At 37.3% G+C, this 22,028-nt stretch overlaps 1 long non-coding RNA gene across 1 annotated transcript; it reads left to right on the top strand.

Annotated features, from left to right (window-relative positions):
• The first annotated feature begins 1,129 nt into the window (after positions 1–1,129).
• LOC141609056 (uncharacterized) lies at positions 1,130–1,570 on the top strand. Its single transcript, XR_012527174.1, has 3 exons — positions 1,130–1,212; positions 1,303–1,368; positions 1,459–1,570. It is a non-coding gene; the product is annotated as an uncharacterized LOC141609056 (long non-coding RNA).
• Positions 1,571–22,028: the final 20,458 nt, after the last annotated feature.

Consider the following 22,028-nt stretch of genomic DNA (forward strand, 5'->3'; position numbering starts at 1 on the left):
AAGAAGAGATTTGAAAAGAATAAGTAACAACAAAAACCAACAAAAATTAACAAATAAAATAAACCGACCCCAAACAACAAATTTAACACAAAATCTAAAAAAAAAAACAAAAAAAAAACGAGTTTGTAGAATTTACCAACGGCGGTGGTGGAGGTGGGTGGTGGGTGGCGGTGGCGGTGGGAGGTGGGTGGTGTCGGGTGGGATAGTGGTGGGTGGTGGTGAATGAGGAAGAGAGGAATGAATGATTTATTTGGGTTTTTTTATTTATTTGGATTTTTTGGGTTTTTTGATTTATTTGGATTTTTTGGGTTTTATTTATTTATTTGGGTTTTTGGGGTTTTTTATTTATTTGGATTTTTTGGGTTTTTTATTTTTTGGGATTTGAGAGATATGATGAGTTGTGTGATATGTGAGAGAAGTGGATGAGAGGAAAGGAAGTTATAGTGAATTAGTTATCAATTAGAAGGATTAGTGAGGGAGGAGAGAATGAGTGATATTAGTCCATAAACACACTTTTTGGAGGTTGATCTTGGCCATCCATTTTCACCATTCAAGGGCCCTTAATAGAACTTATGGACTCAAATACATATAGTGGACTCACTTGATCCCTTCTCTCTCTCTCTCTTTCTCTCTCTCTTTCTCTCTCTCTCTCTCTCTCTCTCTCTCTCTCTCTCTCTCTCTCTCTCTCTCGAGAGAGAGAGAGAGAGAGAGAGAGAGAGAGAGAGAGGCAAGATCCGGTGAGTTCACCTATATTTTTGAGTCCCGTGAGTTCACTTATGTATCACACGCTGTACACAAGAATATCATAGGGTGTTTATTATTTAATACTCCCTCCTATTCACTCATTTCCTTCCCCTTCTATTTTGTACAAGAATTAAGAAAATGATTTTGAACCACATAAAACACTCTATTCCACTCTACCCCACATATAATTAAATTTGGACCACACAAAAGCTACCAAGAAAGGAAAGAGGGAAGAAAACCCGACTTACCTAAAAAGGAATGAGGGAGTATTTACATTATAGTCGATTGGCAAAAATATTAAATATTAAATAATACTCTTATTAAATATTTACTTCCCTCTTAAGTTCTGATGTCGAAAAGAGTAATGGTTATGTTTCAGATGTCACAAAACCTAGAGAGACCTCGGCAAATAAGTCTCCAAGCACTAATTGTGTAAAAGGATCTAAAACAGTTCCCGGAACAATCATGGTAAGATATATGAGTGCACCCGTTTTTACTTCAAAGAAAATTGTTGGTTTAACATATCTCTGTATCGCAACATTACGCTTGTGACCACAGATTCCATGCAAAACAGCATTGAAAGGGAACTTTCCGCTGAATGCGACTCATTTTCAGGCAAATGAGGTTCATCACCAGAACTCATTATTATGTTGTCAAGGAGAAGCTTCAATTTTTTTGCTCATTGTTTTACTTTATTTTATTTTATTTTATCAGGTTTTTGCAGATTGGCAGACCAGCCAAATACCAGTCGACATCCCGGTCAGAACACTTGAGGGAGTTCCTCGTAAACAATTGTATTGTGGCTCTAGTTTGACAAACATTGTTAAAGGTTAAACATTCTTACTATCATCTTCTTTGCACTATTATACGGAGTATTAAATACTCTCTCTGTCCCGGTCATTTGTTGTTCTTTTCCATATTTGGACGTCTCAGTGAGTTGTTGTCCACGTTGGTTCATACAGGACTGAAGACGGGGAACATACGAAACCAGCGCTTGTTTTCAGTAACGGATACTCACGAAGGCTCTCGATAAAGGATGTCTCTGGAGAGTTCAAATTTCTTAAGCAGTTGAGCATCAAGAAAGCACCCTGAGATGTCAGGGTTAAGGGATTTTCTGGGAACGATATATTTTTGGATACCATTGAATAGACATCTGATTCAAATTTGATTCCTAGTAGCTTAAGTTCATCCAGATATGAAGAAAGCTTTTCACCATAATATTAAATATTTACTTCCTCTCAATCATTGTTGTATCTCTATCCAACAAAAATAATAAGGCATCCTTAGGTTCAGTGGTGTGATATTGTATAGTATAAACCGTGATATTGTTTAGTACAACCGGTGATATTGTTTATTGTAAGGTGTGATATTATTTTGTATAACTCGTGATACTCTTTTACTGGACTCACAGACTCAGATACAATATCACAGGTTATACTAAACAATATCACAGCTTAGACTTTAAAAAAAAAAATTATTCATTAAAAAAAAATATTCATAAAAAAACGTGATATTTTTGTGTAGAGCGTGTGATACATAAGTAGACTCACGGGACTTAAAAAGATAGGGTGGACTCATGTGATCTTAATTATATATATATATATATATATATATATATATATATATATATATATATATATATATATATATATATATATATATATATATATATATATATATATATATATATATATATGGGATCATGTGAGGATACCTCATATATTTGAGGATTGAGGATTAGTGTAGACCGTCCGATCAGAGAGATCCAATGGCTAGAGACTCACGTGTGTTTTTAAGGGCAAGATAGTAATTCTGCCTAATTATATAATCCACGACAGAAGCTTTCTCCTTCATATTTTACTCATCCATTTCTCTCTCTAACTTATCCCCTACCAAAACTCTCTGATTTCTCTAAATCACTCACGCGTGACATGATCGATGTTCGTCTCCCCGTTCTCTTCTTCGTCTCATTCCATTTTCCGTCAACAAAATTTATTATTGTCTTGCAATCACAATTTCAGGTTTGTTTCAATTTACTTCCTCTTTTTTATTTTGTTAACAATTGATAGTTTAGGATGATAATCTTTTCTCGAAAGTATTCTTGATGCAGTTTTGTTGTCATTCTCAATTTTATAGCTACTCATCGTGATATTCATGCTTTAACTGTTGTCTACTTTAAATCTAGGTTTAATTAGGTTCTCATGTGATTTATTGGTCGTCTCTCTTATAAATCTAGGTTTAATTCTAATCTGTTACGAATTTGTTATAACTTTACTATTTTTGCCTGATTTATGTTCAATTGCACTTATTTCTATGATTTTTTTCGTTTTCGATTCATATTTTCGATTAGAATGTTTCATATTGTCCGGTTGTTATTTGATTGCAGTTTTTCTTCAATCAGTTCATATCTTTAATTTCCCTAAATTATGTGTGCACAACTTGAAATTTTTTGTCTTTTTGTTCTCCTCTTCATCTCCTCCAACTTCCAATCAACAACTTCATTATTTCCTTATTGTAGTCTCACGTTTTTAATCCGTCTTTGAATGCTTTCTGGGCACTCAATCTGGAATTAGATTGTGGTGATTGTCGGAGCTCCTGTACTAGAATCGATTGGTGTGAATATAAGTATGAGAAAAAGAAGCTAGTTATAGCTGGCGAAAATGGTACACTATGTGATATTGTACAGTATAACCCGTGATATTGTTTAGTATAACCTGTGATATTGTTTAAATTGGTTTGTGATGAGGATTAAATGACTTTTACAAGTTTTATTTTGTGTCAAATATTGAACTAGATGGCGGTGTTATAGCTAGACGTAATGTTATTGGAGTGTGTATTTATAGTCTGGCCTCTTTTAATTTATTGGATACTCTCAATGAGTTTATTGGCTACTCTCAATGAGTTTGTTATTAGTATTGTTGATTTGAATCCTGCTACTCCAAAGGAAGTTGGCCTGAAATTGAACGAGTCACTCGATCCAACTAAGGCCAACTATTGATATTCATTTTGTCCAATTATCATATCTCTACCAGAGACTTCCTACAAAAGAAACTCTTTCTAAGGATATATATCCTGTGTTTTTCTTATTTGTTACTGCACCTAGTGTCACGTCTATGGCTTGGGCTAATATCCAAGGTTTTTTTTTATTATGGAGCTTGAATTGCTTACTTCATTGCTCTCTTCCTCTACTTCTCATTGGTAAGCATTTCTCTTCTTCTTCTTCTTCTTCTTCTTCTTCTTCTTCTTCTTCTTCTTCTTCTTCTTCTTCTTCTTCAAATTCTTCTTCTGCAGTCTTCACAGTTCTATTTATGCGAATCCTTTCTCATACAGTCGATTTCTTTTTATTTGTTTCAATTGGTTGTTCGAATCACCTTCTTTTGAGGAATCAAGTAATATTATAGTTCTAGCAAAAAATTCATTTAGCTATTGTCGGTTTGGGTCCTTTCAGTTGTATTATTCACTTATCAGATCTTTTGGGGTTTGGTTATGTCCTTTTAATGGTTAAGAGTCGGAAAACTGGGTTTGAGTGGGGTAACTAATAATTAAGGGTCATGAGGGCTAAGGTTTGTGTTATTTGTCTGGTAGATAATCTTAATGTTAGTTCACAGTGCTGACTTTCCAGTCTTATTTATGTTGCACAGTTCAATTTTTTTTTAGTTTTCCATGTTCTGTTAAACCTGGCAGTACACGATTAATATCTTAGGTTAATTTCTATGATGAAATTGCAGATTCTCATTAGCATAGTGGGCATACGCATTCTCTATGACAGGAGCAGCCATGGCGACAATTCGATGCTCAAATGAAGTGACAAGCAAGGTCACTCAAGCCATGACAATCATTCTATCTGCTATATCTACACTCAATGTACCTTCACTTCTTGTAACATCTTTGCTCCAGGCATTTGTATCCCGAAACCTGTTCCTTAACAACGTTTCAATAGCCATCAGCGACAGACCTCCTCAACCACACAAAAGGTGGTTTTATCTGAGAAATATCAGCTCAGATGCTAAAGACATCAAAAATTACTTGAAGTCTGAAAGCAGTGAAAGCAAGGACGACTTGGAAGCGTCAACTTAACCGCCTTTTTAAGCACTGTTGCTAGTTACATTTGTGGAAAACAAAGTTTAAATTCTTCACAAACAGAGAGCTAGTGAAGTCCCCACTGTCGTAAAGACATCGAGATCAAGGCCAATAGTTGGCATATGTTACATGTATAAGTTGTTATGAAGGCTGAAATCTTTTTTTTTTTTGGAGTTTGCGAATAGTGTATTGCTTCCATTTCTTTATATTATTAAATAAACAATATATGTTTCCTAAAGTATTTCATTTTTTGGTAGATAATATCACACGATTGTTTTAACAATTTCACAAGTTGTAGTAAACAATTTCACCCTTAATTACTAACAATATCACCTTTCATGACACAATATCAAATAAATGACTTAGAAAACAATATCACACTATTGGTTTAACAATATCACAAGATGTGATAAACAATATTAATGCACACTTTATAAGAAACAACTAGTTTTGTGACCCGTGAAAATCACGGGTTTGGCTTTTTTTTGTTATTTTGTTTTCGTTGTATTTTTCGTAAAAGTGTTTTTTGACTTTTTTCTGCACTTTCTATTTGACTTGGAGATATATTATAGCTAAGGTATTTTGAAATTTTGTGATATTAATCAAAACTATGTAATGAGGAATGACACCAAAACCCTTGAATCTGTATGATGGTTTGATTTGTCTTAATGACAACCCCTAAGTTAGTATTCCATTTTAATATCCGAGGATTGTAACCACTAAATCAAACTTACTTAAGGGAAACAAAAATACTTGGTATATGTGAAATAATAGAAGAATTAAATATTAATTGTTTATACCTTGACATTTCACATTTAGATCCTTGGTAAGTACACTCTGAAAACAAGTAAAAATAAATTAGAATCCAATTGAATAGAGTGTAAAAGACTAAACAAAATTATGCAAATAAAAAGTTATAGGTGAATGGAAGTCTCGCCGCCTTTTTGTGGTCTTATTATAATCTTGGATTATATGGCTTTTAATTGATATATCTCTTGAGTTCTTCGGTTATAATTGATCTCAATAAAACCTCCTAATGCTAATGATAAATGAGAGTTATTGAAATTAGACTTTAATGAATTAGAAGAAGTTATAAGATGTAAACATCATTTTAATGAGTCAATTTAACCAATTTTTATTCTTTATCTTTTTAGTTTCCAAGATCATTAACGATTGAGTAATGAAAAATTACTCATGCATATTTTCTTAGAGAGTTTGTGAAGGTTTTTAAATGACCACTTAGTTATTTATTTAACCAATTTTTATTCTTTGTCTTTATAGTTACCAAGATCATTACTCATGTAACTATAAAAAATTTAGTGCATATTTATGTTTCTTTGTCTTTTAAGTTACCAAGATCATTATATATTCATGGGGTTATGAAAAATTAAGTGCATATTTATGTAAGAAAAATTATAAAGGTTCTTAAATGATTACTTAGCTAGAGTAAGATGATATCACTTGACACTTTAAGGAATTGCTCAAAATATTATTTTTATGTTATTTTTACTAGACTTAGCTTTGCTATTGCGAAGGGTGTGGGAGCCCAGATTGTCTCTCGGCTCCCCACCAATTTCATGTAAACCTTTTATTTTTAATTTAATGAAAGCTGCGCGCATCTCATAATAAAAAAAAATAAAAAAAAAATAATAATAATAATAATAATAACAATAATAACAATAACAATAACAATAATATTAATAATAAAAGTTGCGGTGTTTTTATAAAACAACAACAACAACAACAACAACAACAACAACAACAACAACAACAACAACAACAACAACAACAACAACAACAACAACAACAACAACAACAACAACAACAACAACAACAACAACAACAACAACAACAACAACAAAGAATAAAGAATAAAGAATAACAAATAATAACAATAAAGAATAAAGAAAGAATAAAGAATAATAAAGAATAAAGAAAAGAATAAAGAAAAAACAAAGAACAACAACAACAACAACAACAACAACAACAACAACAACAACAACAACAACAACAACAACAACAACAACAACAACAACAACAACAACAACAACAACAACAACAACAACAACAACAACAACAACAACAACAACAACAACAACAACAACAACAACAACAACAACAACAACAACAACAACAACAAACAACAACAACAAAGAACAACAACAACAAAGAAACAACAACAAAGAATAACAACAACAACAAGAACAACAACAACAACAACAACAACAACAACAATAACAACAACAAGAACAACAACAACAACAACAACAACAACAACAACAACAACAACAACAACAACAACAACAACAACAACAACAACAACAACAACAACAACAACAACAACAACAACAACAACAACAACAACAACAACAACAACAACAACAACAACAACAACAACAACAACAACAACAACAACAACAACAACAACAACAACAACAACAACAACAACAACAACAACAACAACAACAACAACAACAACAACAACAACAACAACAACAACAACAACAACAACAACAACAACAACAACAACAACAACAACAACAACAACAACAACAACAACAACAACAACAACAACAACAACAACAACAACAACAACAACAACAACAACAACAACAATAATAATAATAATAATAATAATAATAATTTATGAATGAATGAATGGATTATAAAAATATCATGTGAAATAAAATAAAATGATTTAGGTAGCCTTTTGATTGTATATATAATAATAATAGTATCGTACGAAGTAATGGATTATAAAATGTCATTTGAAATAAAATTAAATGGTTTAGGTAGCTTTTGTTTAACTTTACCCTTTTAATTATAATTAATAATAATATAATATTTTATGGATTAATGGATTAAAAAAATGTCACGTGGATTAAAGTTAAATGTTAGAAATGCCACGTGAGATAAAATTAAATGGTTTATGTAGTGTTTTAAGTAAATTGTATAGATAGATAGATAGATAATAGTAAGAGAGAGAAGTTGGTATTTTGGTGTCGGTGGAATTGGAAGTGAAATTGGATGAGGTTGTGTGAAATGTGAATAATAAACTACTCTTTTTTTGTCATTTTTTTGCTTTCCCGTTTCTTTGCTTCTTTTTCTACTTTTTTTTTGCTTGTAATTAATAAATAAATAATTAAAATGAATAGAAAGTAAATTAATTGCTAATCATATGTGGAATTAAATTAATTGCTAGTTACATGTGGAATAAAATTAATTGCTTTTGCCTAACCTTTTAATTATATAGTATAGATATCAAATGATTTGGTAAACAATATCACACTACTGGCTTAATAATATCACAACACGTGGTAAACAATATCATACTTTATAAGAAAGACTATCACCCTTATTGTGTTAATAATATCAAATAATTGGTAAACAGTATCAACTTATTGTGGTAATAATATCACACTCTCCTATTAACAATATCATAGATTTATATTTAATTGCCATTTTCCAAACAGTTATAAGAAATAATATAAAGACACAACAATATCATACTATCAAACTTCACACACAACAGTATCACACTTCAGCCGAAGCAATATCACATTCACAAGGAATCTTGAAACCCTCAAACCTTTTGCTATTAAGAAATAATATCACAGCATATAAGATAAAATATCATTGTTGATTCTAAACAATATCACAAAATACCAGCAACAATATTAATTTATGACAACTACATTAGATTATTATCCTTACAAAATTACACCAATCAATGAATATTCAAATAAACTTTTCTGCCAACACAATCTTAGAACACAGTTTAGTTCTTTCCTCTTCCTCTACCTTTACCAATTCTTCAACCCCTATCTCTCACAACACTCTTTTATCGTCTTTTAAATGTCTTTATCTCTTGTCGATCATCAATATCATTTTCTCCACAATCAGCTCGTGGAGAGTTACGAAGTGTGGGTATTTCAATGTTAATCTTCGGTATCTCATTAGCATCATACTTCCTCTTTATCGGAACATCCACTTTTTTTTACCTCCTCCTGAACATTATCCTCCTTCCCCTTTGTCAGAACTTCTTTCTTTTCCTTGTTTATCCAATTTCCCTTAACGGTGGTCCAAATTTCCTCCTTGTTTGTCGTGAACTCTTTTAACATTTTTTATCAAACGAGTTACCCACATTCAAGGGATCAAGTGCATAAATGGGTTTATTGGCACCTACAAACATCGAAATTATACAATTACATCTGACAAAAGCAATATAATTAAGAAGAGAAATCTTTACAATTCAGTCACGTAGTTACTCCTACATATACAAATTGAAATATTGAACATAAGAAACACAAATAGTCCTTCATGTACTCTAGAAAATACCTTCTTTCATTTTGTTGACTAATTCACTGAAATTGCTCCATTACTTAATTTGACAACTTTTGGATATAAATGTATCTTATACCCTTAGTCCCTTACAGTTTGAGTTCAAGTAACACATGAGTGTGACATACTTGACCATTAATTTGATTCAATCTATTTTTCAATAAAAATATGCTCTACCAAAAACCAAAATGTGAAAGTATTAAAATAACATGAGAAAAATTACCTCACTTCTACTGAAATGTTCTTGAGGTGCAAAGGACATTCATACCAAAGAGAAGTGGTATATTACTTGCAGAAAGCTCATGAATCACATTTCAAAACAAGAGGAAGCCTGTAAACATGGAAATCAAATCGTACCTGATGAAACCCATGCTCATAAGTTAATTCAATCCCAAGTTCAGCTAAACAAGCGTAAACCCTTCCATCACCGTCATAAAGATGGGAATAACGTTCCAAGCAAGAACCAAAGACCCTAGCAAGAACCTACGCAAGAGGCGCACTTGTAATAGTACGGTTTTTTATGTCTATGGGCTCTCTATCGAGTGGGGCTTACTCTTTCGAGTAAGTATGTTTTTACGTAAAACAGTAGTCTACCTGTTGGGTACTCGATCAAGTACGTGTGACACTCGATCGAGTAAGGGGCACTCGATCGAGTAATTCACTTACTCGATCGAGTAAGTGAGTTTTACGGATTATTTTAGCCGGGTTTTGTTAATAACGCGTGATTAGTATAAAAGGATTCCGTCATTCTTTATAATCACTTTTGCTTTCTAAAAACCTTTCAAGAGAGAAAAAGGAGTTACGTTGTTCTTATTCATCGCGTTGTTAGCAAATCCCAAAGCCTAGGATCGTCGGATTGTCTTGTTCTTTACGTCGTTGAGTTCGTCGCGTCAAGGGTAAGATTCTTGTGTAATTTTTATAATGTTTCGTTGAGTTTGTTTAAAATCCTAATTGGGTAGATTTGGGGGTTTTGGGTGTATTGTGTTGATTAGGTGATGATTATGTGAATATGTGTTATAGGAGGAGGATTCGTAGAGGAACATTACTGATTAGCTGCTGTGACGGTCTTGTGGTTTCTAGTCTAGGTAGGGTTTCCCTACTCGGTTATTGTTTACATTGTATTGTTGATGGATGATCATTGTTGTTGATTTATATCATATCGGAATTGGTAATTGGTAATTGTTGTGGTATAATGTGGTTGGTTGTATAATTGTCTGTGGTTTGCGAGGTGCGTCCTCGGCTGAGTGGAGTCACTTGCGGGATTGGCTTCACGCCCTTTATTTGCCCTCTGTGGAACCCGCCACAGAGGGGATGTGCACATTTAGGAATATGGTTATCGCTCGGATGAGATGAGCGGGGCTTAGGTGGGAACGGCTGCGGTCCCCCACTGGCGGTGTGGAATACTTGTTGCGATGGGTATTTTGGCAGGACTACACACTTTAGTTTGTAGTCGGGTGTGTGGAGTTATGATGGAGATTGGATGATTGTTGTATTGCTTTCGTTGTATTGTTTTATGTAAACAGTAACTGACCCCGGTTTAAATGTTTTGAAAACTGTGGTGACCCATTCGGGGATGGTGAGCAGTTATTGAGCAGGTATGAGATGATGCGCGTGGGATAGCTGGGTTGAGTTGCCACGAGATGTCTAGAAGTCTTCCGCTATGTCTTAAACATTCTTTTATATTATTTTAGTTAGTTTGACAATTTTGAGGAACAATTGTATTTACTTTAACAGTTTTGGTTTTGGACTTGTATCACATTAAACATATTTAATAAAGTACGTTTCTTTATTGTCCATTTAATATACATTGCCTCGGGTGACCGAGATGGTAGCACTCCCATGCCTTAAGTGGTCCTGGTAAGGCACTTTGAGTGTGGGGGTGTTACAAAGTGGTATCAGGGCGACGATTTTGGAACTTGTAACTAATGAACCCAATGAACTTAGGGAGTCAAAATAAAATAAACCCGGGTAGGAGTTGTTAGGAGCTAATGTAAAGACTTGGGAGACGTCCTAAAGTCGCGAACTCGCCCTACAACATTGAACCGGTCACTATGGGGTGTGTCTTGGGATCGTTATGTGTTTGTCTAAGTATGTGGTATATCTATATAGAAATTTGTTGTGTGAATTAGTGGATGAATGCATGTGGAGGATGGGGAATGTTGTGGTGAAAGGGATGAGTAACATGAGTATATGTGTTGATTGAATAACAGAATTGCATGATAGATGATTTCTAATGTGGCTTATTAGAAACATGTGAAATAGGATGTTGTTTGTTATATATACACGTATGTTTATCGATCTATGTATATATATTTGGTTGGAAGTAGTTGAGTTGAGCATGCGGGTAGTATACACGAGTCAGCATAACTCGATCGAGTGGGGGGGGCACTCGATCGAGTGGGTGTGACTCGATCGAGTAGGGTGTATATCGTTTCTGGACAGTATGCTATTTTTGGGCACTCGATCGAGTAAGTAAGGGGACTCAATCGAGCGAAGTCAACTCGATCGAGTAAGTAGTGGGCTCGATCGAGTGAGGTTTTGATGCTTTCTGGTCAGGTTCTGGAGTCGAGGCAATCGATCGAGTAAGTGGGAAACTCGATCGAGTGGCCTCAACTCGATTGAGTAGGTTCTACATAGGTCATATACGTGTTTAAGTTGTGGGGTGTGTGTTTATGCTTACCTTTTCTCTTATATAGTTAAGATGCCGCCAAAGATAAATGCGTTATGATTGGTGAGATAGTTAAGATGCTAGAGCACCAAGACGCGCTCACAGATGCTTTAAAGAAGTTTGGGAAGGATAAAGAGGCCGGGTGAATTTTGCTAAGATGAGTATCAATATCGCTCGTTTCAACCCAAAAGAGTACATGGGTACAGGTGCGCCAATCTTGCTTGATAATTGTCATAGAGAGATGGAGAATATTCTGAATGTGGTTCATTGCCCTGAGGACTTTAGAGTGGAACAAGCTGCGTTCTAATTGAGAGATGCGGCCGGAGAATGGTGGGATAAGGTTAGGGAAAGTGCCTTAGACCTATATGTGAAACAGGGGATGTCGGTTATACCTTGGAGTGAGTTCAAGAGAGCTATGCGCCGAGAGTTCGTACCTGAGCATGTCCGTAGTAAGTTGAGAGAGGAGTTTGATAATTTCAAAATGACTCCGGATATGATGGTGGCTGAGTACTATCATAAGTTCAATGAGAAGTCTAGGTACCCAGAGGATATGGGGCTGAGTCAGGAGAACTTAGCGTTGAGGTTTGAGAAGGGTTTGACACCTAGGATTATGGAGAAGCTGCCTATAGGAGTCCTTACTGATGTTAAGGAAGTATATGAGCGAGCCGGGAGAGCTGAGAGGTTGGTCAAGATGGCCAAGGAGAATAGGGAGAGAGGTTCTGAGAAGAGGAAGGCTGAGAACGAGGGTAAATGTTATCCGTAGCTTAAATGTACAAGTTCCTTTTTCTTGAGTTAGTCAATCAAGTGCCTGCTTATACGAAATTCATGAAACAACTTTTATCTAAAAAGAAGTCACTTGAAACTGTGCACACTGTCGTACTCACTGAGGAGTCATGCTCTTATTTGACCCATACTGCACCCCTTAAGCTAGAAGACCCGGGTAGTTTTTCAGTCCCATGTAATATTGGCACCTTTCCTATTGAGAAAGCCTTATGTGACCTAGGAGCCAGTATTAGTGTAATGCCCTTGAGTCTTGCTAGGAAGCTCAAATTGACTAGGTTTGCAGTGACCAACATGACAGTACAGATGGTTGATCGCTCTGCGGTCTAGCCAATAGGAGTCTTAGAGGACATTCCCGTGCAAATAGGGAAGTTTTTCTTCCCTGTTGACTTCGTTGTGCTCGATATGCCCGAAGATGCCCACATACCTATCATACTGGGTAGACCATTCCTGCACACTGCTGGTGCAGTTATTGATGTTGGTTCGGGAACTTTGACTTTTAAGGTAGGCAAGCACTCCATTGTCTTTGCCCATACAGCAAGGAACAAAGACCCCATGTGGCCCGTCACTTGCAATACGGTTTCTGAAAAGAAATCTTATTTTATACTTCCTGATATACTTGTCTCTATTCCTACTCCTGTTGTAACACCTCCGCCCCAGATTGGGAGCAAAGTGGAGGAAGATTCTTCTATTTTAGATATTGCAGGAGCTGGTTTGGGGAAGGAAGAGCCACATGTTGCTCCAGCTGTGAAGGAGCCGATCATTCAAAGAGGTGGTCTAGGATGCCTTAGATATGGCACTGATGAAGAGCCTGGGGATGAGCCAGTCAAAGCAATGGAGTCCGATTTGGATTCCGACGAGTCAGAGGAGGTCATTGAGTGGGAAGATATCCGACATGTTGATCCGTTGAGCTTGACGGACGTCAGAATTGAGAAGAGTGCCACTGAGAAGATGCGCACTATTGAGGCTACCTCTTGTAGCCAGAAGCCAGTCAAGTGGGCCATTCCGTGGCCGTTCTTGATCAACTATTAGTTGATTGAAACTTTTTCAAGAACTATAAACTTTATTGCTTTCGTTGAACCTTTTTATTTATTGTTTTGTGTGCGCGAGACTTTGCATTTTAAGTTTGCTTAGGATTTTATACACTTTCTGTCGTTACCTTGGGTTTTGCGCAATTTTGGGCGCGGTATTATGTGCATTTGCAGGTTTGAAGACCATATTAGCTCAAGTTCTCGAGCTAATTCGAAGAAATCAGAAAATTACAGCAGTGTTTCCAGTCGATCGACCGCCTACCCTGGTCGATCGACCGAGGTGCGACTTCCAGGAGCTTCTGTTCCTGTTCATTGCTGTCGATCGACTGCCTGCTATGGTCGATCGACCGTTGTTGCTGCTGCACCTGTTCACGACCTTTCCCCTGCTGTGTTTGGTCGTTTTGCGGAATTGAGGGAGTCTTTCCTCCTCTTTATTTTCCGACATTATTCTGTTTTCTTCCATTTCTTTATCTTTTGCACACAATTACTGTTTCCACATTGCTTTCTTGGTTTTATGCGTGGTATATGTTGTCTGTTCAGGTACTTATTGGTTGCACTGCTAGCTACTGAAACCTCCTAGCTCACGCTGGTTTGGGGAGGTTTCCTTTTGCTGCGCTTAAAGTCTTGTGAGTCTCCTTGTCTTCACTTCATGTCTTGTTTACTTAATTTTCTCGCAAATTCCCGTTTTCCTTTTCTTCATTACATGATTTTGCACAATGGGGACATTGTGCGGTTTGGTTTGGGGAAGGGTTTTGCGTTGCATTTCATATGTTTTTGCATTCACGTTTACATTTTTGTCTTGCATTGTTGTTTCATTGTTATTTAATTTCTCCATATATACAAAATTCATTGTTATTTAATTTCTTATATACACAAAAATTCAAAAAAATTGAAAAATTTTAAAAAAAAATCCAAAAAATGCATGTTTATTTTAGCATGTAGGTCGAGTCGTAACGGTAATATTTTAATGATGACATGGCATTTTCATCTGTTTTTGCCTAAGCCTTGCTGATTGACATGTTATTAGTAGAATGATTTGTATAGTCTACAAGTTTTCGTTAAATTATTTTGCTGGACCTTAGACTTGACTTAGATTTTTGGCAAACTACATCATTTTCTGAGTTTTAGAGCCTATAACTGGTGACATTTATGACCAGTTTATCTAGGATTGTGAGTAGTACTCCTTATGAGACATGTTACATAAACGTGCATAAATATGAACTTAATCTGCTTAATACCTGTATGCATTCGGTTTGTGGTTAGTTGACACATGTGGTAGAGGTCCCCTTTTCTCATTTTACCCATAAGCTCCACACTGCCAAAAATAACCTTTTTGTCCCATTACTATATCCTACATTTAGCCTGCCCTTGTCAAGCTAGTAGTTTAGTTTTTGGGATTGTTACTACGTTTTTGGTGGCATATGCTCATTTTGAGATGTTGATTGGAAAATGGAAGAGGAAAGAAAGGAACAAAGAAAAAAAAAAGAGAAAAGAAAAATGATTCGAAAAAAAACGAAAAAGAGAGTGCTGTACTGTTCAAGCGGTCGATCGACCGCTCTACTTGGTCGCTCAACCGCAGCCCAAGAAAGAAAAGAGAAGGATCAATTCGCATGATTTAAAGTTTTATTTTATGGCGCTTTTTGCTCCCATGTGCATTTATATCTTATGGGGAGTTGGTTGATTATAATTATTTCGGAAATTGTGAGTTTTGTGCTTGCTATAGCACCGTGTAGATTGAAGTTTGAGCAAGAAGTGGATATTGTCATATGGTTTTGTTACGGTACTAGCTTGATCACCTGTACCCCCACATTCCCATAAATGTTTTGCCTTTCCTGCCCATTACCTCACATATCCCATATATATCTCGGCATGTGTCATGGTCATCTGTTCGGTTGGAATGCATATGTACGGTTGTAGAGATTACTTTCATTTTATATTGCAGGCATGTTCTTGTAGGTCGTAGTTAGGTGAGTGTCACTAACAAAATGAATTCTTTCTATCTTTCATATATATTCACCCTGTGCTTATTTGAGTGATTTGAGCGACCCGTGAAAGTCCAATTTGATAAGTCTCTACAGTTGACGGTTCAGCAGTTTTTAACGACTCTATAACTCGTTTGCATGATTCATATTACTAATTGATTGTTAGTTAATGCATTAAATTGGTTTAGGCTGTTCAGTTTGCATTTCGCTCTGAGATTGAACTCGTTCCATTAGGTTTTTAGGATCGAGTCTAGTTCTTGCTTGGGGACAAGCAAGGGTTTGGTTTGGGGAAGTTTGATGCGTGTCCTAAATATGATGTTTTACACCCCATTTTACACACATTTCAGAGCTCAATTGTGTAGTTTTATGCTACTATTTGCCCCATTTCGTCTACTTTCGTATTTTTATGTAATTTTACAGATTTATGCGGAAATGAGTAGATTTTTAAGCCAAATCCGTCCCCGAGTATCTTGCATTGCATTTGACGTGAAGTATTTACTCAAGGAACGAGCTTGGTGCGCATTTCGAGGCCCGAAAGACAAATCCACGAGAATTTAGAAGTCAAGTGTCAGCTAAAGCAGTCGATCGACCATACCACGACTTCCAGGAGCTACTGTACACTGCAGTCCAGTCGATCGACTGCCTTGTGTGGTCGATCGACCAAGCCGCTAATCTGCGTGAATTAAAAGATCGAGGAATAGCAAGCCCATAGTAGTTAGGTTTTGGAAATAAGAACTACGTTGTATTCTATATAACGTATGCTAGGTTTTGAGAACATGGAGTTAGTTTTTATCAGTTTTAGATCACAAAATTTATTAGAGTTCTTTAGTTTATAATTACTTCCTTCAATAAAAGTTACTTTGGCAATCGGTTTTTGGATCTTTATTCTCTGCAATTCCGTTCGTTATTCTCCTGCTTTTATTACAGTTTGATCGCTTTATTTCATTCGTAGTATAGAATTGCTAGACTAATCTACCAAAGCCGAATTATTGTTTTTATGTTAATCGTTTATTTAGTTGTTTTAATCATGAATCCTACTGTTTTATTAGTCAATTTTATTGTTGTTATTATTCCTAGTATGAGTAGCTAAATTCATTGTGCTAGGATGTAGGGGAATTGTAGTGTAGGCGGCATTAGAATTAGGAAGACCTGAAATCGCATGCTGGTCGATCGACCGCCCTACCTGGTCGATCGACTGGCCTCGTGAGATTACCTTCGACTTAATTAATTAAATTGCTATGTTTGACGAATCGAATGCATGCGACTAGTTAAATGCTTAGTATTTGACCGACCCAATAAGATCGAAAGATAGGGAAGGGAAATAGACTACCTAATTAAGACGACTAGATTAATGAGATCGAAAGATGACTTAATTTAGACTTTTAAATCACTTTTCAGGACGAAAGTTAGCATTAGTGATATTAGGGACCTGTAGCGAGATCGAAAGATGCTACCTGTGAGAGTGGACCGAGAGGACCTCTTATTTTCCCGTCTCACGTGATTGATTTAGAATTACTTAGTATGCTGCCGCCGAAACTATAGTGAACCGACCATCCTAGTACCCTTTTTATATTTGATTTCATCCGTTTGCTTAGTTTACTTTATTTTATTGCTCATTAGCTATAGACCAATTCAATCAAACCCCCACACACTGTTACTTTTGGACTTAAATAGAACAACTATTAATTGTATTGCCTCCTTGTGGTTAGACCCTGACTGCCACTAGCTAGTATTAGTTAGGAATTATAAATTTAACTTTGGTGCACACAACGACGGGCATCAAATTTTGGCGCCTTTGTCGGGGAGGCAATTGTTCTAATTTCTAGTTGTTTTATTTTAGTCTATTTCTTAGTTTAAGGGACATTCGTGCCTTAAACTATTCTCATATTATTTTTGTAGTTTCTTCTTATGCGCAGGTCACAGGGTGGTGAATTAGTACCTTTCAATCCTGAGATTGAGAAGACCTTGCGTGAGTTGAGACGATCATCTGAGATCTTTTGCCGACGAGGAAGAGCCGAGTACTCTGTCTAGTTACTACGAGAACGAGCTATACGAGGAGGATCCACCTTCATCACCCATTTCCACTTCTTCACCGAGACAGTCACATCTCCAGAATTTCCAGTCATGGCCGAAGAAGCGAGTATAGCCTGATCACTCGGAGCCGATAAATGCAAATCTATATAAGGGGTTCGAATTACGGAGCCGATAGAAAATTCGAACCGAAGCCTGCTTATATCAACTTGGTTGAGAGAAACCAATTCGGGGGTGCTGCAAATGAAGATGCAGCCAAGCATATGGAGATATTTATTGATTATTGCTTTGCTCTATACCCCCGCCGACCGGTGTGACCCAGGACCAGATAAAGGAGACTATGTTTATATTCTCACTCCGCGATGCTGCAAGGGAGTGGTACAGAGACCTGAACCGAGCTGCTAATGGGATCACCGACTGGAATGCTTTGGCCTTGGCTCTACAAGAAGTACTTATCTGCCTCGAAGACGAATGCTATTAGAGCTCAAATCACGAGCTTTAAACAGGGTCCTGATGAGAACTTTCATGAGGCATGGGTCCGTTTCAAGAAGTCAAAAGTGCGAACCATTCCGCATCATGGGTTTGAGAAATGGAGCCTATGCAATCAGTTCTACAATGGGCTCTATAACGATCAAAGGGCTATCCTGGACGCGACAGCAAATGGCAGATTCCAGGAGAACACGGGGGAGACTAAGGGGTGGAAGATCATTGATGACTTGGCCACCCACAAAGCCGAGTATGGGAATTCCAGGGGAAATCAAAGGAGAGCTGCTGAATCTCCTTCGGTAGCTGCATTAGAAGCTCTCACGGCGAGATTTGACAAGTACGAGTTGGGAGGAGCTTCAAAAGGGGGGATTTACCATGTAAATGTTGTTTCAGACGGTCCTTTCGTCTGTAAAAGATGTGGAGCTGAGGGACATGTTTCAGACAATTGTCCTAGTCCCTTTGAGTCTTGTGCTGCCTTTCAACATTATAGGCAGACAAACACATACTATGAGCCGAATGTCCACCCAAACTTGAGGTGGAGTAGCCAAAATGTCTTGAACTCGACTCAACCTCCACAGCAGCAGCAGCAGCAGAACTATGTGCCCCCTCATAAGCAACAACAGTTCCAAAAGCCTCTGTATGTCCCACAGCAGCAGCAACAAGCCCAAGGTTCATATTTCAATGAGTTGAAGAATTTGTTGCTGAAGGAATCCAAGGCTAGAGAGGTCGGGATGAAGATGTTGGAGAGCCAAATTGCCCAATTAGCTAGCAAGAATACAACTCGAGCTCCGGGACATTTACCGACTCAAACTGATCAAAAGGAGACCCTTAATGCCATTACCTTGAGGAGTGGGTCTACCCTTGATGGGCCCATTATGGTTGAGGACGTCACTGAAAAGGATGAGGCGGAACCAAGCAAGGAGAAGGCTATGAAGAACAAAAACAAGAAAAAGACGATCAACAGGTATGTCAGTCGATAGACTGACATACCCAGTCGATCGACTGGTCCGCGACAACCAGAAGCTACTGTTCCTGTAGAGGCCAGTCGATCGACTGACCAACCTGGTCGATCGACTGACAGTGCTGCTGATAGTGATTCTTTTCGTCCTCCAATGCCTAATAACTTGAGGGAGCACTTGTTTCAAGGTACGACCGCCCCGAAAATATTGAGGACAGACCCGACTGCTGATGGGTCCGTTCCGGTTCTGAAATACGACCTTTTGTCGATTAATGGTTCACATTTGAGACGGTCTGAAGAAGGGTCAAGCTACAACAAGGAGAAGGTTGTGGACTTCCAGCCTAAGTCCACCGATGCCGGCACCAGAGATTTAGAGGAGAGGGCTAAGTTGCTACTTTCAGCCCCCTATCCGGAGAGATTAGTGCCGACAAAGGAACAGGTATCATTTAATAAATTTGAAAATGTTATCCGTAGCTTAAATGTACAAGTTCCTTTTCTTGAGTTAGTCAATCAAGTGCCTGCTTATACGAAATTCATGAAACAACTTTTATCTAAAAAGAAGTCACTTGAAACTGTGCACACTGTCGCACTCACGGAGGAGTCATGCTCTTATTTGACCCATACTGCACCCCTTAAGCTAGAAGACCCGGGTAGTTTTTCAGTCCCATGTAATATTGGCACCTTTCCTATTGAGAAAGCCTTATGTGACCTAGGAGCCAGTATTAGTGTAATGCCCTTGAGTCTTGCTAGGAAGCTCAAATTGACTAGGTTTGCAGTGACCAACATGACAGTACAGATGGCTGATTGCTCTGCGGTCCAGCCAATAGGAGTCTTAGAGGACATTCCCGTGCAAATAGGGAAGTTTTTCTTCCCTGTTGACTTCGTTGTGCTCGATATGCCCGAAGATGTCCACATACCTATCATACAAGGTAGATCATTCATGCACACTGCTGGTGCAGTTATTGTTGTTGGTTCGGGAACTTTGACTTTTAAGGTAGGCAAGCACTCCATTGTCTTTTCCCATACAGCTAGAAAGAAAGACCCCATGTGGCCCGTCACTTGCAATACGGTTTCTGAAAAGAAATCTTATTTTATACTTCCTGATATGCCTGTCTCTATTCCTACTCCTGTTGTGACACCTCCGCCCCAGATTGGGAGCAAAGTGGAAGAAGATTCTTCTGTTTTAGATATTGCAGGAGCTGGTTTGGGGAAGGAAGAGCCACATGTTGCTCCAGCTGTGAAGGAGCCGATCATTCAAAGAGGTGGTCTAGGATGCCTTAGCTATAGCACTGATGAAGAGCCTGAGGATGAGCCAGTCAAAGCAACGGAGTCCGATTTTGATTCCGACGAGTCAGAGGAGGTCATTGAGTGGGAAGATATCCGACATGTTGATCCGTTGAGCTTGACGGACGTCGAAATTAAGAAGAGTGCCACTGAGAAGATGCGCACTTTTGAGGCTACCTCTTGTAGCCAGAAGCCAGTCAAGTGGGCCATTCCGTGGCCGTTCTTGATCAACTATTAGTTGATTGAAACTTTTTCAAGAACTATAAACTTTATTGCTTTCGCTGAACCTTTTTATTTATTGTTTTGTGTGCGCGAGACTTTGCATTTTAAGTTTGCTTAGGATTTTATACACTTTTTATCGTTACCTTGGGTTTTGCGCAATTTTGGGCGCGGTATTATGTGCATTTGCAGGTTTGAAGACCATATTAGCTCAAGTTCTCGAGCTAATTCGAAGAAATCAGAAAATTACAGCAGTGTTTCCATTCGATCGACCGCCTACCCTGGTCGATCGACCGAGGTGCGACTTCCAGGAGCTTCTGTTCCTGTTCATTGCAGTCGATCGACTGCCTGCTATGGTCAATCGACCGTTGTTGCTGCTGCACCTGTTCACGACCTTTCTCCTGCTGTGTTTGGTCGTTTTGCGGAATTGAGGGAGTCTTTCCTCCTCTTTATTTTCTGACATAATTCTGTTTTCTTCCATTTCTTTATCTTTTGCACACAATTACCGTTTCCACATTGCTTTCTTGGTTTTATGTGTGGTATATGTTGTCTGTTCAGGTACTTATTGGTAGCACTGCTAGCTACTGAAACCTCCTAGCTCACGCTGGTTTGGGGAGGTTTCCTTTTGCTGCGCTTAAAGTCTTGTGAGTCTCCTTGTCTTCACTTCATGTCTTCTTTACTTAAATTTCTCGCAAATTCCCGTTTTCCTTTTCTTCATTACCTGATTTTGCACAATGGGGACATTGTGCGATTTGGTTTGGGGAAGGGTTTTGCGTTGCATTTCATATGTTTTTGCATTCACGTTTACATTTTTGTCTTGCATTGTTGTTTCATTGTTATTTAATTTCTCCATATATACAAAATTCATTGTTATTTAATTTCTTATATACACAAAAATTGAAAAAAATTGAAAAATTTCAAAAAAAAATTGATAAGTGCATATTTTATACATTTTAACCTCTCATATTAGTTTGATTTTATATATCATTTAGCACTTCTCAAAGTGTTTTTAAGCTAATATTGTGTTTCTAGTGCAATTGTGTGTTCAAGTGTGTTTGTAGGAAAATGAGCTAAATGAGCTAAAGTACTATAAAATGTGCTAACACTAGAAGCAAGGCTAAGTATGAGAGCAAGATTGGACTAAGTGTTGGAAGTGCATGGATTTTGCATGAAGAAAGTGTTGGATCAAAATGAAAATGCAAGCAAAGTCAATATGCAAGTCAAGCCCAAATTCAAAGTCCAAATTATGGTGGAAAATATTGGATGCTAAGAAAAGTTTTGGATGCTAATATCACATTTAACCATGTGATTAAAGAGGCATTAAGAATTTGCATGGGATTCCTTTTGGCAATTACTCAAGAATTGAAGGAAAATTAAGAGTGTGTTTAGGATGACATTTTGGGATTCCTCTACAAAGTTTACTC

The sequence above is a fragment of the Silene latifolia genome, chromosome 10 (genome assembly GCF_048544455.1).
Source record: "Silene latifolia isolate original U9 population chromosome 10, ASM4854445v1, whole genome shotgun sequence".
In the NCBI taxonomy this organism is placed as follows: domain Eukaryota; kingdom Viridiplantae; phylum Streptophyta; class Magnoliopsida; order Caryophyllales; family Caryophyllaceae; genus Silene; species Silene latifolia.